At 41.3% G+C, this 15,453-nt stretch overlaps 1 pseudogene; it reads left to right on the forward strand.

Annotated features, from left to right (window-relative positions):
* Positions 1-201: 201 nt before the first annotated feature.
* Positions 202-15,453, forward strand: part of LOC141290820 (L-rhamnose-binding lectin CSL3-like) — a 49,999-nt pseudogene continuing 34,747 nt past the window's right edge.

Here is a 15,453-nt window from a genome sequence, read left to right on the forward strand (position 1 = left end):
CATCAAGCCCCCTTTCACCCCCTTTGAGCCTGTGAGGAAAGCTCTGGTATGTGAATGCACAAAACACAACAGGAACAAACTGAACTCCCATTTCAAACAGATGATAATCTGTCTGTGATTGCTATATATACCATGTGCACGTATCTCTTCTCATAAGAATTCTTTTGATTTCTTGCTCTTCCTTCTGTTAACACATTCAACATGCTGATGCAAAAGCTAAGCTGGATCATTTGTAAGTATTTTTTTTTCTATTTGATTTTGATTTTCAGTGCTGCTGTTTCTGTGTCAACATGGTAAGAATGGCAGATGACCAATGAACTGAATAATGCACATTCTTATAAACAACAACAACATTACATTATTTCATTTCATATAATTTTATCATCTTGTCTGAACAGCATGTTTTCTTTTCACAGGAGTAGAAGCAAAAACAATACACATCTGTGAAGGAGGATCTGCATACCTCAGCTGTGGTGAGTATACAGTAATTTATATTATATATGGCCTTTTGTGCCCAAATGGAAAATATGAGAGAGAGAACAGGATCAGGATGAATCCCTTAGGAATCAACTATGTGCACCGTGCTTAAACTTTATCACAATTCTCAGTGTTTGTTTTTTTAATTACACCTGTCAGATTTGGGATTCATAAAGGTCCTACGGGCCAACTATGGACGGACTGATCACACAACATGTGCTAGTGGGAGAACAGCTAAACAGATCTCCAATACGCACTGTTTTCGAGAAGCATCCCTCCATATAATGTCCGCTCGGTAGGACTGACAGATAGCAACGAACAGAGAAAAAAATGTTTATGTTTACAGTTCCATTTAATACATAATTATACAATAGCAATTTTTGTCTGTAGTGTATGAAAGCTATTCTCAAATACTTGTCATTGTCTATTCATGAATCAGGTGTGATGGAAGAAAGAGCTGCTCTGTTCCTGCAGCAAACTCAGTTTTCTCTGATCCTTGTCATGGTATAAATATCTGGATGTGTCTTATGACTGTATTCCAGCAAGTAAGCCAGTTATTTTTATACAATTTTTCATCCAAAATGTTGAAGCTGATTATCAATCATTGAATTCTCTAATGCTTTCTCTTTTTATACAGATCTAGTTTGTAGCAGTAGCTTACTGTTGTAGTTGATGGTAATGCGGATGTCAGTTCTCATTTTGCTACCAATTTTTCAACTAATTCTAGAAACAAGTGTAACCTGTGAACGCAGTCAAAGCATCATTGTCTGTGGTAAGATTTTTCTTTAAGCTTTTTCTATGCTGAGATCATAGCATCAAAAGGCAATTTTCTTTAGTTCATCAGGACCTCGTGTCCATGGTATTTTAACTGAATTAGTCCAGTTCTAGTACATGGTGGCACAAATGACTGTTTTGAAATTTGCTCTTTTTGTGCTTTAAAAGATACTGGTGTTATTTCTATTCATCATGCCAATTATGGACGGCGGGATCTTGTAACCTGCCCTCATAGATTAGCTAAAACCCCACACTGTTACTCTCCTCAGACCAGCAGCCTGCGTTCCAGGTACTACAGCAGATACACTTCATATAGAGTCACTTAAGACATCAGATCATACACACACACACACACACACACACACACACACACACACACATAAACATACAGTCTTCAATAATTGCGAAATATACATATGAAGACTATTAGGGGTGCATGATATCTGTAGACGCTAGAGGTGTAACGGTACACAGAAGTGAAGACAGATTTATTTTAGATTAAGTCCATTCTGGAAAACGTCTCAGGTTACGTAGGTAACCCTAGTTCCCTGAGGACAGGGAACGAGACGCTGCGTCCTGGTTAGGACACTTTGGGAACTGCTCTCAGCGTGACCGGTTCTGAAGCTCTTATAAAACAACGACAATGAACTTGACATTGACCGGCGCCAGCCCATGACGTCATTAACAAGGCGCCTACTAGTATAAAGGGGCGCTTGTGAATACATCAACCATCTTTTTGTCTGATGGAGACGTAAGTGGGGCCCGAAGCATGGCTACGAGACGCAGCGTCTCGTTCCCTGTCCTCAGGGAACTAGGGTTACCTACGTAACCTGAGACGTTCCCTTCCGGAGGGAACTCTACGCTGCGTCCTGGTTAGGACACTTTGGGAACGATATACCAACGCCGCCATGCTGAGGAGTAAGTGAACAACTGACTGATTGAGGAGTCAAGAAGGAACATCACTCCCCACTACTTGGGCCGACGTCACAGCTAGCTCGGCCACCCAAGCACGGAACTCCTAGGAGTGGAGGCCTGATACTTCTAAGCGAGAGTAGGCCTACCTACACTCACCGCTAGTAGTGAAGCTTACCCTTAAGTCTTCATACTAGGCGGGGGTTCTGAAGAGCGGAGGCTCTAAACAAACTCTCTAAATGAGAGGAAGCCTAGCAACACTCTGTGCTTGCGGGAAACTCTGGGAGTGGAGGTCAGAGACCTAACTACACTCAACACTGGAGGTGATCCATGAGGCTCCAGGAGCCTAAGCAATAGAACCACCTAAGTGGAGTTCTCAGGAGAGTGGAGGCTTCTGCAAGAAGACTCTCTAGATGAGAGGAAGCCTAGCGACACTCGATCCTATAAGTAGTGCTGTCTGCAGTGGAGTTGGAAAAACCCAGGGGTTTTTAGAACCAACTCTAGAATGGGAACGGAGGAATACTGCGTAACCCATACCATATAGGATTTTAAAAAAGAACCCAACCTTCGGGGGGAATCTTTACCACTCATGTGGATTTCAGAAAGTGCCCAAGGACTTGCGTGTGCACTTACCACTTTACGTGGGTTTTAAGGAGTGCTCAAAGCTTCGCGTGAGTACTCACCACTATTGTGGGTTTGAGAAGGTGCCCAGAGCGTAGCGAGGGAAACACCATATAATTATCACAGGCGACAGCAAAGCCTGGAGCTCTTCTTTCGGAGCTCTGTAAGAGTGGAGGTCTCAAACATAACCCATGTATGAGGGGAGACCTGACTACACTCACGCTTGTTAGTACAGAGGCGGAGCTTCTGGAGAACGGAGGCTTCACAGAAGACTCTCTAAAAAGAGAGGAAACCTGACAACGTTCAATCCACTAGCTCTTAGGAGTGGAGGTCTCAAATAACCCTTCAGTGAGGGGAGACCTAGCTACACTCACGCCTAGAGGTACTGGAAGCGGAGCTTCTGGAAAACGGAGGCTTCAAAGAAGACTCTCTAAGGAGAGGAAACCTAGACAACGTTCAATCCACTAGCTCTTAGGAGTGGAGATCTCAATAACCCTTCGTGAGGGGAGACCTGACTACACTCACGCCTGGAGGGAAAGACTGGAAGCGGAGCTTCTGGAGAACGGGGGCCTCACCAGAGGGGAAGCCCCGACACGCTCAATCCGCCAGCTCTTTACGAGTGGAGGCCTCAACGCTCTAAGTGAGGAGAGACCTGGCTACACTCACGCCCAAACTTATTTTCCCTTTAGGAAGAGTGGAGGCTTCTGCAGGAAGACTCTCTAGATGAGAGGAAGCCTAGCGGCACTCAAACCTATAGGTAGTGCTATCTGCAGTGGAGTTGTAACCACCCAGGGGTGTTTAGAACCAACTCTAGAATGGGAACGGAGAAATACTGCGTAACCCATACCATACAGGATTTTAGAAAAGAACCCAACCTTCAGGGGGGAGTCTTTACCACTCATGTGGATTTTAGAAAGTGCCCAAGGACTTGCGTGTGCACTTACCACTTCACGTGGGTTTTTAAGGAGTGCTCAAAGCTTCGCGTGAGTACTCACCACTATTGTGGGTTTGAGAAGGTGCCCAGAGCGTAGCGAGGGAAACACCATATAATTATCACAGGCGATAGCAAAGCCTGGAGCTTCGGAGCTCTGTAAGAGTGGAGGTCTCAAACATAAACCCTTGTGTGAGGGGAGACCTGACTACACTCATGCTTGTAAGTACAGAGGCGGAGCTTCTGGAAAACGGAGGCTTCACAGAAGACTCTCTAAGGAGAGGAAACCTTGACAACGTTCAATCCAATAACTCTCAGGAGTGGAGGTCTCAAAAGAGCCCCTCTAGTGAGGGGAGACCTGGCTACACTCACGCCTAAAGTACTGAAGGCGGAGCTTCTGGAGAACGGAGGCTTCACAGAAGACTCTCAAAAAGAGAGGAAACCTGACAACGTTCAATCCACTAGCTCTTAGGAGTGGAGATCTCAATAACCCTTCGTGAGGGGAGACCTGACTACACTCACGCCTGGAGGGAAAGACTGGAAGCGGAGCTTCTGGAGAACGGGGGCCTCACCAGAGGGGAAGCCCCAACATGCTCAATCCGCCAGCTCTTTACGAGTGGAGGCCTCAACGCTCTAAGTGAGGAGAGGCCTGGCTACACTCACGCTTGGAGGTACTAAAAACGGAGCTTCTGGGGAACGGAGGCCTTCATAGAGACTCTCAGAATGAGAGGAACACCTGACAACGCTCAACCTCCCAGCTCTAAAGAGTGGAGATCTCACACCAAATATTCAGTGAGGGGAGATCTGCTACACTCACGTCTGAAAGTACCAGAAGCGGAGCTTCAGGGGAACGGAGGCTTCACAGAGACCCTCGGATGAGAGGAAGCCTAGCAACGCTCAATCTCCTAGCTCTATGGAGTGGAGATCTCACCCAAATATTTTAGTGAGGGGAGACCTAGCTACACTCAACGCTTAGAGAATACCGGGACTCACAGCAGGGCCCAAATGCTGAGAGCAGGGCCCTGTAGAGTGGAGGCTTTGAACGAATCTCACAGAGAGAAAAAGCCTGACAATACTCGGTCTTGGTGAGCGGTATTCTAATAGTCCCTAGCGAGAGATGCTCGAGAGTGGAGGTCTAAACGAAAAACCCAGGGGAGACCTGGCTACACTCAACGCTACAAGTACATGAACCCACATCACAGGAATCTGTAGAGTGGAGGCTTCAAGTCTGGAAAGAGAGAGCCTTAACAATACTCAGCTTTGGCAGAGGGCTCAAAGCACAGAGCACAGCAGTTAGCGAGGCCTAAGCAGGCCTACCAGCTAAATACCACGAGTATGTACTTGTAAGCGGAGCACTGAGGGGAGCGAAGGCTGCAACTGGACGGTTCTCATGCAGGAGAACACATCTAACCATTCTAAGTCTAAACCATAGGGAAGACCAGTCGCCCGACCTACATCATGACGCCACTAGGCGAAAGGAGGTCTGATCAGCAGCAGCGAAGAGCGGAGGCTCCTACAGAAGGACTCTCAATCGAGAGGAAGCCTACAGCACCCTGACAACGCTCACCGTGGCAGGAAAGTCTAGGAGTGGAGGTGCTAACCAACAGAGCTCATTAATAACGAGGGGAGACCTACTACACTCAACCCCCTAAATGCTATCTGGACAGAGCTGTAAGCGCCTATACAGGGTTCAAAAGGTGAAACCTGGAGGTCCAGACCAGGGCTTCCGCCAAGGAGGACCTAACACTGTGAGCTTCGGTGTAGAGCGAGGCTCACGAGAGCCTACCAGCTCCCAGAACTGCCCAAATCTGATAGAACTGTGAGAAATCAGCCTAGACAAGAACCTCCATAGAGGGGCATCTCGTCAGCGCAACTCTCAGAGAGAGGAGGCCTGAAAAAATCCTCACACTTAGGGGGGGGTTTCCTAAACTTTCCTCTCTCACTAAAGAAAACTTCTTTCTTTCCCTTTTTGACAGGGCCCTGGGGAGCGGGGCCTTCAGTGCACTGACTCACAAAGAGAGGCAGCCCATGCGCTCAACCCTGGGTTGCTCCTATCTTCTTAAAAGGAGGGTGGGGAACCTACCCTAACCTCCCGGTCTTCACACTCAGACGAGCGGAGTCTAGAGGGACTCTTACCACGGGACGGGGTACATTGCCACACCCAGTAGGTGTGTAGACATGCATATGCAGGTATAAATAGTGCCTAAGCCGAGCTCAAAAGCAGCGGAGGCTTCAAGGGATAACTCTCAGAATGAGAGGAGGCCTGACAACGCCTAACCCCTACAGGAGTCATTTACGAGTGGAGGTCTGGTACACTAACTCACAAACGAGGGAAGACCTGGCTACACTCGACACTCAGGGACCTTAGGAGCTCAGTAGCTCAAATACTAAAGTCTCACCCAAGCGGAGCTGGTAGACAAAGAATACGTACATATACATATACACAACCACCTATATGTCAGTTCATGTACCGGGCCAACGGATTGAATTTATCAATCTATCGTCAGCCCAGCCCCAGAGTCTTAAGGGGAAAAAAGGGCGGGTGGCCGCACGACGTGAGGGAGAAAGGAGAGGATCGTTTCCCTACGATCCCGTCTCCCATAACGCACATCACGTCTCCTCTGAGACCTACCCCTCCCAAGAGGAGGGTCTCGAGTGGCCACACAAAACCGCCTGGCCCTGCCTCCAGCCCGCAGGCCAGGAGGGGCCAGGCTCCCCCTGCGTTCGGGTGGAGATGAGGACCGGTGAGAAATAACAGACCCCAAAGGATCTATTTAGCCGCTGAGCACGCCTCCGCCTCCCTGAGTTAGTCGAACATCGTAACAACGGATGTACCGAATAATTCGGAAGGCGAGACTGGCGCATCGAGGAGAAAGCACTCATCTTTCTCCCCGATGTCTGCAAAAATTCACCTACAAGCCTGTGGTGTGAAACAGCTCAGCCCTCTCCACGGGTCTTCATCCTCCAGCAGATCAGCCCGGTACGCCTGCAACACTGTCACTGCGTGCAGGCAGCACCAGCCTGACCCACTGCCGCGTATGCCCTCAGCGTCGACGCCACCCACGCCGAGAGACAGCAAACGTATCCTCAGGTTATGGCATCGACGGCCTGCCATACTCACGCACTCACTCTGCACCAGCATAACTAACATGCTGATATAGATGAGTGCGGCTGAATATGGTTTATCCCATGCCCTCCCGATCCTAATATATAGATCAGGAGGGAATGGGATGTATATGGGGACTGGTCTGTTATGGTCAGGGTGAAATTGCTCATATAATTTGTTATGAGCAACCTCCCCCTGCACGTGCTTTCACCGCAGATCAAAGCAGACCGCAGCGCGGCTCATAACAGACAACAGCTCATCATACGCGGGGCAGGCAGGCTGTGAGAGCTCAGAAAATCACTTTTCGCCCATAACAGCCACATCCTGCTTACCTGGCTAAAACCAGTAGAGCACTTGCCGCTGTATCAAAGGATGTCAGAGATTAATACATCCTTCGCCCGCAGCTCGCCCTCGTCCGCGGCTAACGAGCGTGAGAGATTACACATCTCTCAACTCGTGTGCGCGCTTCATCTGTAACCACCGCGGGCTCGTTCTCCGTGCAGCCTCGGCTGCAACGGGACCCGAGCCGCGTAGGGCAGATAAATGTCCCGATTCCCTCGGAAAAGGGGACAAACGAGAGCGGAGTTTCCTTAGAGAGAAACTCTCACGATGAACGCGCTCTGCACTCTCAAGAACAGAGCGCGCGTGCTCACTCACCCAAACACATAACAAACAGACTGCGCACGTCATCTGGTGTCAGATTTCTCTGACACGGATTCTGCACACTTGCTGAACTGTATACTCTAGGAATCATCATTTTACTCGAGCTTAGAACAAGGTAAGGCTGAAGAACAAAAAGATGGTTGATGTATTCACAAGCGCCCCTTTATACTAGTAGGCGCCTTGTTAATGACGTCATGGGCTGGCGCCGGTCAATGTCAAGTTCATTGTCGTTGTTTTATAAGAGCTTCAGAACCGGTCACGCTGAGAGCAGTTCCCAAAGTGTCCTAACCAGGACGCAGCGTAGAGTTCCCTCCGGAAGGGAACTTGATCGTACACTCTGCAGTATATAATAGCCTTATGAAAACACTTAACATGCTGTGTTGGTCCAATCAAACATAAAGCAAGATAACCCAGGACTTCATTCGCATGTAGATTGGAATTACACAGGGTTTAATTTCAGGTTTGAAAAGCCCATCAGTGTAATTTAATCAAACACCCAAAACTAAAATCACACGCTCTTGACTGAAACACTTGTATAACTTCAATAAGCAGAAATGTATATTTAATTTATATAGTGAAGTGCATTTTTCCATGTTATCGTATAATGTGTCTATAAGTATCTAGAAGTGATGTACAGCTGTAATAATAATCCTGCTAAATAAAGGCATCTATTTTATGTTTTGTGTTTTAAATAAAAACTAAAGTTTTAGATGCTGCTATATTTGTTAGATTAAACTTTAATATACACTTTTATCTTTTGATTTTAAAGCGATTTTAGTGAGCTAAGGAAAATTTTCTTGGTAAATTTATCTAAACTATAACCTACCTGTTTTGTTCTGTTCTAATTTTGCTCTTCTTATTAAAATACCCACAGTTAAATCAATGTCTCTGTGTGTCATCCTTCTTTTGTTCTTTTGTCTTCCTCAAAAGAATAAAAACAGTGAAATTCAATGCAAACCTGTAATAATTGAATATGTTAAATAATACAATTTTCTTTTATGTATTTAATCCCATTTTATTAACCAATGCCTTTGCTGCAGACCTTAGATGATCCAATTCATCCTACTCATAAGCAAAAATTACTCAAGATAATCTAACATTTGTTGGCCTTTTTTAATTGCTGAATTTTATATAATAACTACATCTTTTAAGTTATCTTGAACTGTAAAAGCTATTAAACAGCCTATATTTAACCAACACAAACTTGTTACTGCTGTAGTTTTGTTACTCTGAATTTAGTCTGAATCACTTAAGCTCTGTTTTTGACATCAGCTTGTCAGATGTTTGGTCGGGTTATTACTGTCAATCATAGCAATGACTCATAGCGCATATTTAGCCGATTTACTCGCGTATTTTTTTTAACTGGGATTTGTCATTCTTGAAACGGTATACATGGACGTTTGGTCCTCTTAGACAAACAACACTTTTCTTCGATTGTGAATGTATTATGTAGAGAAAACAAGCAAAGTACGCTCATATTACGGCACAGTGACCGGGAATGACTTAGCTGGCTTGACTAAACAAGGTAGTAATTCGTGCATAATACCCAGCAAACATTGGTCCGACGGCGACGTCCTGTCCCTGGCCAAAAATAGTCGCGGTAGGACGACAAAATATGCAAAAAATTTTAACACAAAATATTTCTTAAAAATGCATTCAGATGCATTTGTACATGTCTACAATTATATGTGGTTGCATGTAAAGTTGTTACTTTGACTTTTAGCTGAGTGTAGTTCAAAATATACCCGGTTGTGATTCGGTTGTGAAAGGACGTCCAGCAGGTGACGTCTTTTACACGTGCATTTATAGTCCATCGTCAACCTCTATAAAATCCTTATGAAATATGCAAAAGCAATTGTGCTTACATACACATTCACATTGGCATACTACAGTAATTAATTTAAGTGCCCAAAGTAGTTTCTTAAGAGGTTGTTAATAGACGTCCACTGACGTCCTTTAAACGTTTAAGACCCATGCAAACCAGCACGGAAATCTTTATTTAAAAAACTTCCATTTGTTTTACATCTTGTTTTATGTCAAATTCTATTCACAAATTGCTTGTAGTTAAGTGTGAAATCACTGCATTTACCCATTATTCCACTAGTTTCCCATACATTACAATATGATTTAATTATTTCGTTTTTAATGATTAAATATATATAGGCTATATACATAAGTTATTCATAAAGTCACAATTTAAAGTCTGAGCTGGATGCAAAAACTGCTGGGAAGATGTTGTGACAAATCTCCCGATATGGTATCTCTACAGCAGATTATCTCGAGATATGACAGTTTGTATACTCAAAATTCCAGATCAATAGGTGGCGGTAATGCATCTTTTTATGCTGGTTTGGCAAAATCGCCAAAAACACCAGAAGAAGAGGAGTGAGCCGTAAACGTACACAAGGAGAGAGTTTTTTGAGTTTACAAATCATTAAAAATTCACCGATGGGTAAGTACATTTTGAGATATTTAATTAATGTATTTTAATTTTACTTGTTTTACTCGGAGGAACCAAAAGCAAGTATAAGCACACTGTCAAGTTAAATTAACTTGGGCTAAAGTTAGCTAGTATGCTAAAAGGTAATGTTTAATGCTATGGTCTTTTTTAACCCTAAAAAGAAACTCATCTGTGGCAAAATAAAAAGTTTATGAAAATTAAAAGTTGAAGTAGCCAGCTTTCGAATATTTTTAAGTTTTCTCAATTTGTTGTTTTATGTGTAAGCATTATCACAGAATGTTAAAGTGTGTTAATGACTTGTATGAGATATATTAAAAATTATATATTCAGTATACTATATGCATTGACACACACACATACACACACACATATACATATATATATTTCTTTATTATTAGGCAAGCTATAAAAGGGAAAAAAAACAATAGTTAAATGTATATATGTACTTTGATATCAATGACATGCAGCACATAAGAGCACATCGGTTGATTAAACATGTTTAAAGATTAAATTAAAAAGTACTACTCAGATGTAGCATTCTGAAAGTTTATTTCTGAAAATAAATGAAATGAAAGACTGTGATATGTTAAAACTGTAGAAGGAGCTCAGGAATAATTCACTGAAATCTGTAAATTAATTTGAGCATGGCTGACTTCAATAAGTGCTTTAAAAGTATTTTGTAATTTCAGATTTGCTAAACATGTCCTCTGACTATCAAAGAAAGTGGAGATGTCGAAAGGCAAGAGTTGATGCCTTAGCGGAAGAGGACAGCAGCTCAGAATCCGAGGGGACAATGGAGCCTGCCTTGGTGTTTTACAATTTCAAATAGGTGGAACCAGATAATTACCCCATGCCATCAGCAAGTAAGGAATATTATATGGTGTTTGAAACGCAGGCCATTTATGGGCAATTCATTAAAGCAAAGTTTGCAAACAGTCAGTTTGTAAATCTTTTATTAGAGGTACAAGTAGTTGTTTATCGATAATCTAATGCCAATATCGATACCATTGTTTTTGTTTGCTGTCAATTCTGTCTTGCTCTTGATTTTTCAAAACATTATTACATTATTTTGATTGTGGTGTCACTTTTAGGTTCAGCAACTGTCCAGAGTTGGCCGAATGTCAGTCAGAGACTGTGTATGAACAGGTATGTATTTACCTAGCATTGTTTGTGTGTTTTGCTGTGTCGTATTTCAGAAAAAAATGACAATAGTAACAGTATCCACAATAATAACCTCAACCTTTGGTAATACTATAATTCTGTCACACACTATATCTACTTATATAATTGCCTGTTTTTGTGTTGAAGTTGTAATGTCTGTGCTAAATCAGGTTGTTCGTAGGACTTAAAACAAGATATAAAAACATAATGTTAGTGTAAGAAATGAATGAGTCATTACTTGTCACAAAAACTTTGGATAGGGATAGAGCACTTATTACATGATAGAGAGTGGTTGTGAAAGTGTATGTTTTAACACTGCATGCAATTGGCAAGCTGCACAGTACTGCTAATTTGTAATACTGATCTTACAATGTATTTTAATATTATGACTGAATCGTTTATTTCGCAGAATCATGTCAAATGCCTTAATGGCAAAATTCAACATGCAGGGTGGTGGCCAGCTGGAAAAGGCTGCATTCAAGGCTACACCTTTATATAATATAATACAAGGTAATTTGTGACACATCGTATGTTCCTTGTGTCTTATTTAAAAGACCTGTTTTTATCAGAAATGTCCAAACGCATAATTAACATGTTTTAGTCCCGGTGTTCTCATATGTGGACATGTATGAAATCAACATCCTGCATCACGAATTAAGTCGTCACTTTGTTTTGAAATGCATAACATTTTTCTGAGATGTTGATTCATGACACACAGTTTAAAAATTAGACAAATTTAAATAATTACAAATTATCTTATTTCCATAAGAGTGTCACTACATTACTTTTAGACTTTTTGAAGACTAAGAAGAGGGAGTGGTCCTGGTGAAACATTCAATCATTTGGTATCTCAGAGAAGCTCTCAATACTGTGACATGTAGAGTGTCAGAGAAATCCACTAAAATATAATGTTCTCATGTTACTCATTTCACAGGTTAATGTGTTCATGAAATGGATGGGAAAAGTCTTGTTCGACTGCATTGTACAATTAGTTTGATAGATAAAAACACTTTCAAAATAAGTGCTTGTTTAAGTTTTTGCTTTTTACATTCATATTTTCTTCCCTCAGATGCTGTGAAGAGGTGGAACCCCAATTCAACAGAATCGGAAATTGATGGCGCTATGGCTGAACATCTAAAACATGCTCCAGGAAGAGCAGGGGGTGGGGGTTATAAAAATAAGTTTTCGGGTGAAAAAGATGTGGGAGACAGCTCAATTCCTTAAATTTAGTTATGAAACTGAATTTGTTTTGTGATGAACATGTTCATTTTTCCTGTTTCCCTGGTGAATTTGTATTAAAACCATAAAATAAATGTGATAAATAAATTGTGACTTTAGTTCATCCCGTTATCTTTGATCATTTGTAATGAACTACTAAAATGTTAATAATATAACACTTTATTTTACAGTGACCTTGTTACATGTAGTTACTGTAATAACTATAAATTATGCATAATTGCATGTATCAAACCTTAACCTTATATTCAGATGCAGTTAATTATATTAAGTACTTAAATGTATAAGTAAATAATGTGTTGTTTGATCTACACGTGATTATAACGTGTTCTATCTAGACGTTTCGGTATGACTGGGCCGATTTTGGCCCTTTTTAGAACCTTTGTCAAGTTTAGATACGTCAAAATCGCCTGTTTACGATTTAACACAATTAGTGTATGATTATTTTATATGCAGGCTTATGCCTACACTTATGCATAAACACACATAAACATCCAGAAGAAGACTAATTCTGACGTCCAGGGACGTGCTGAAGAGACGTGGAATTCACGGCCAGAAGAGACGTGGAATTCACGGCCAGAAGAGACGTGGAATTCACGGCCAGAAAAGACGTCGGTTCAACTTCCATTTTGGAACTATTTTTCAACCATGACGGGACGTGTCGGACGGACGTCTTTTCAACGGTCATTACACGTCCAAATGTTTGCTGGGTATGGTCAATTGAAGTGTGCGACTCCGCAGGGCGAATTTGAAGTGGGATTGCGTTACAGCGTCACGACGTAAACTGTCCCCCGAAGACCACATTCCCAGGCCAACTGCGTCACCACGGCACAAAGAAGGCTGCCGTAATTCAAAAGTGTTTTCAAATGAGGTCTAACCAGGAGGTTTACCAGGAAAATTTCACCGTACCATATCCCAGATTCACTTTCGCGCAATTTATATTCAAAGAACATAGAGGATGAGAGTTCTATTGAGGAATTCACATTGAAGTATTGTAAATATTGTGTTTTCATTTAGGCTACTCAAATACCTAGAGATAACAAGTGTTAAGACTGAGTTAGTGAGTAAAACAATTATTCTTTTCATTGGTCTTTATTTTTCGATTTATAAATTAGAGTAATGGAGATTACAGGACAGGTCAGTGCAAATAGTCCTGTGGGCAGAGCGCCGACATGTAGGCTATATAGTGCTACTTTGCTTTGGGTGTCCCAAGTTCGAGTCCCAGTTTATGGACCCTTACAGATACCAACCCCCTCCCATTTTGCTTCCTGTCTACAGTACTGTTCTTGAGCATTGCCATTTCTGCTTCTATTTTCTTTAAATCGGCTCTGAAACTATGTTGCTAAAAGCTTTATACTAATAAATAAATGTCTGAAATGTCCTTTGAACAATCATATACAATGGCACAACCTATTACAGCGGCATTTATTTGAAACAAATGATAGTTTATATATAATTAAATATATGATTAATTAGAACAATAAAATGATGGCCAGTTAGAAAAGTATAACATGTAAAGAAGTATATAAAACACTGATAGAATCTTATACTTTCTTCTGAATTGTAATTTGGACAGATCTTTTTAATGCAGCCGGAGTTTTTGTTATTGAATTCCAATGTATGGTCAAAGCATGCAGATAAATAATCAGGAATGCTTAACATTCAAGAACAACATAAAGGACATAATCTTCCATCCAGGATACTTTAAAATTACACACAAAATATCATAAAACATTATGTAAACACTCAAATTTTAAATAGCAACAATGATACATTTCCAAATTATACATGTATATTATAGTTATAATTCATTTCATTATTATTCAATTGAAAAAAAATGTTGCACCATTTATCAACTGTAATACTGTAAAACTGTAATTTAGCCACTAGATGTCTGTATAGCCTTAATATAAACAGGTTTTTGCAATCTTTAGTTGCTAAGAAATTACTACTTTTTGTCTTTATCTGTATTTTAGTTGTTTTGTTGTTGTTTGAAACGTTGATTAAAAGTGTCCGTTTCTGCATTTTTATATCAATTAAATCTATTAAATCCTTTGTTACCCCAAACATATGAAAGCCTGCTCAGTGACATAAAAGTATCAGCAGCTGATAGATATTGATGCATGAAGTTGAACGCTCTGCCCTTTATTCTCCTGTACAGTGTTTTAAATGCTTCGGAACTGAACAAAACTGTTTTTTATTTATTTTTTATTTTTTTTTTGCTGATTATTGCTGCTGAAAAAATATCTTAAATGAATACTGCCCATAAATACTGTTCAGTTTCTCATAAAAACTGATCGTTTCGTGTCTTAAGACATCAATGTAGAGTCACAGGGTGTAATTTGAATTTGTCTGTGCATGTTTTTGTTTACGTTTAAAGGTCTGGTGCCCATCCACATCCATTATTTGGCTGACAGACTGCACCGGTTTTCGTAAAAAATCTTTGTTTGTGTTCTGCTGAGAAAACAAAGTCACCTACATCTTGGATGCCCTGGGGGTAAGCAAATAAACATCAAATTTTAATTTTTGGGTGAACTATCCCTTTAAGACCTAAATGTATCGTCATTCTTATTCTTACTTTTATTGCAACAAGAGCCAGAGATGATGCTGGAAAATGATCACTAGACTTAAGCCATTCTGCATGGTAGCCCAGGCACATATATAGTAAAACATGCAGTTCTCATGGCTTTTTGAAGCATTAGCAATACATATTGGTGAAAGATTTGCTTGTTTTGAGTGTCTTACATTCAGCAGCATTAATATATTAGCTTGAGTTGTTAATTTCTTGTGTCTGCTTTTTTGGGGGGTAATTTCATGTATGTTGTATGTGCACCAAACAGTATCTGTCAGTGTCTCTGTACACTCTCAGAATTAAAGGTAGAGTAGCTGTCACTGGGGCGCTACCTCAATCTATAGGTACATGTTTTTACCTAAAGAGTCCAAAGGTACAAATTAATACTTAAAGTGTACATATTAGAACCTAGTAGGTACAAAAGTGTACCTTTTGAAAAGGTACCGCCCTAGTGACAGCTTTTGTACCTTTATTTCTGACATTGTACTTGCTCTACAGCAGCAGCAACTTAGGAGAGCAACTTGCCAATTTCTAAGAGT

This window comes from Garra rufa, chromosome 18 (genome assembly GCF_049309525.1).
Source record: "Garra rufa chromosome 18, GarRuf1.0, whole genome shotgun sequence".
Classification (NCBI taxonomy): Eukaryota; Metazoa; Chordata; class Actinopteri; order Cypriniformes; family Cyprinidae; genus Garra; species Garra rufa.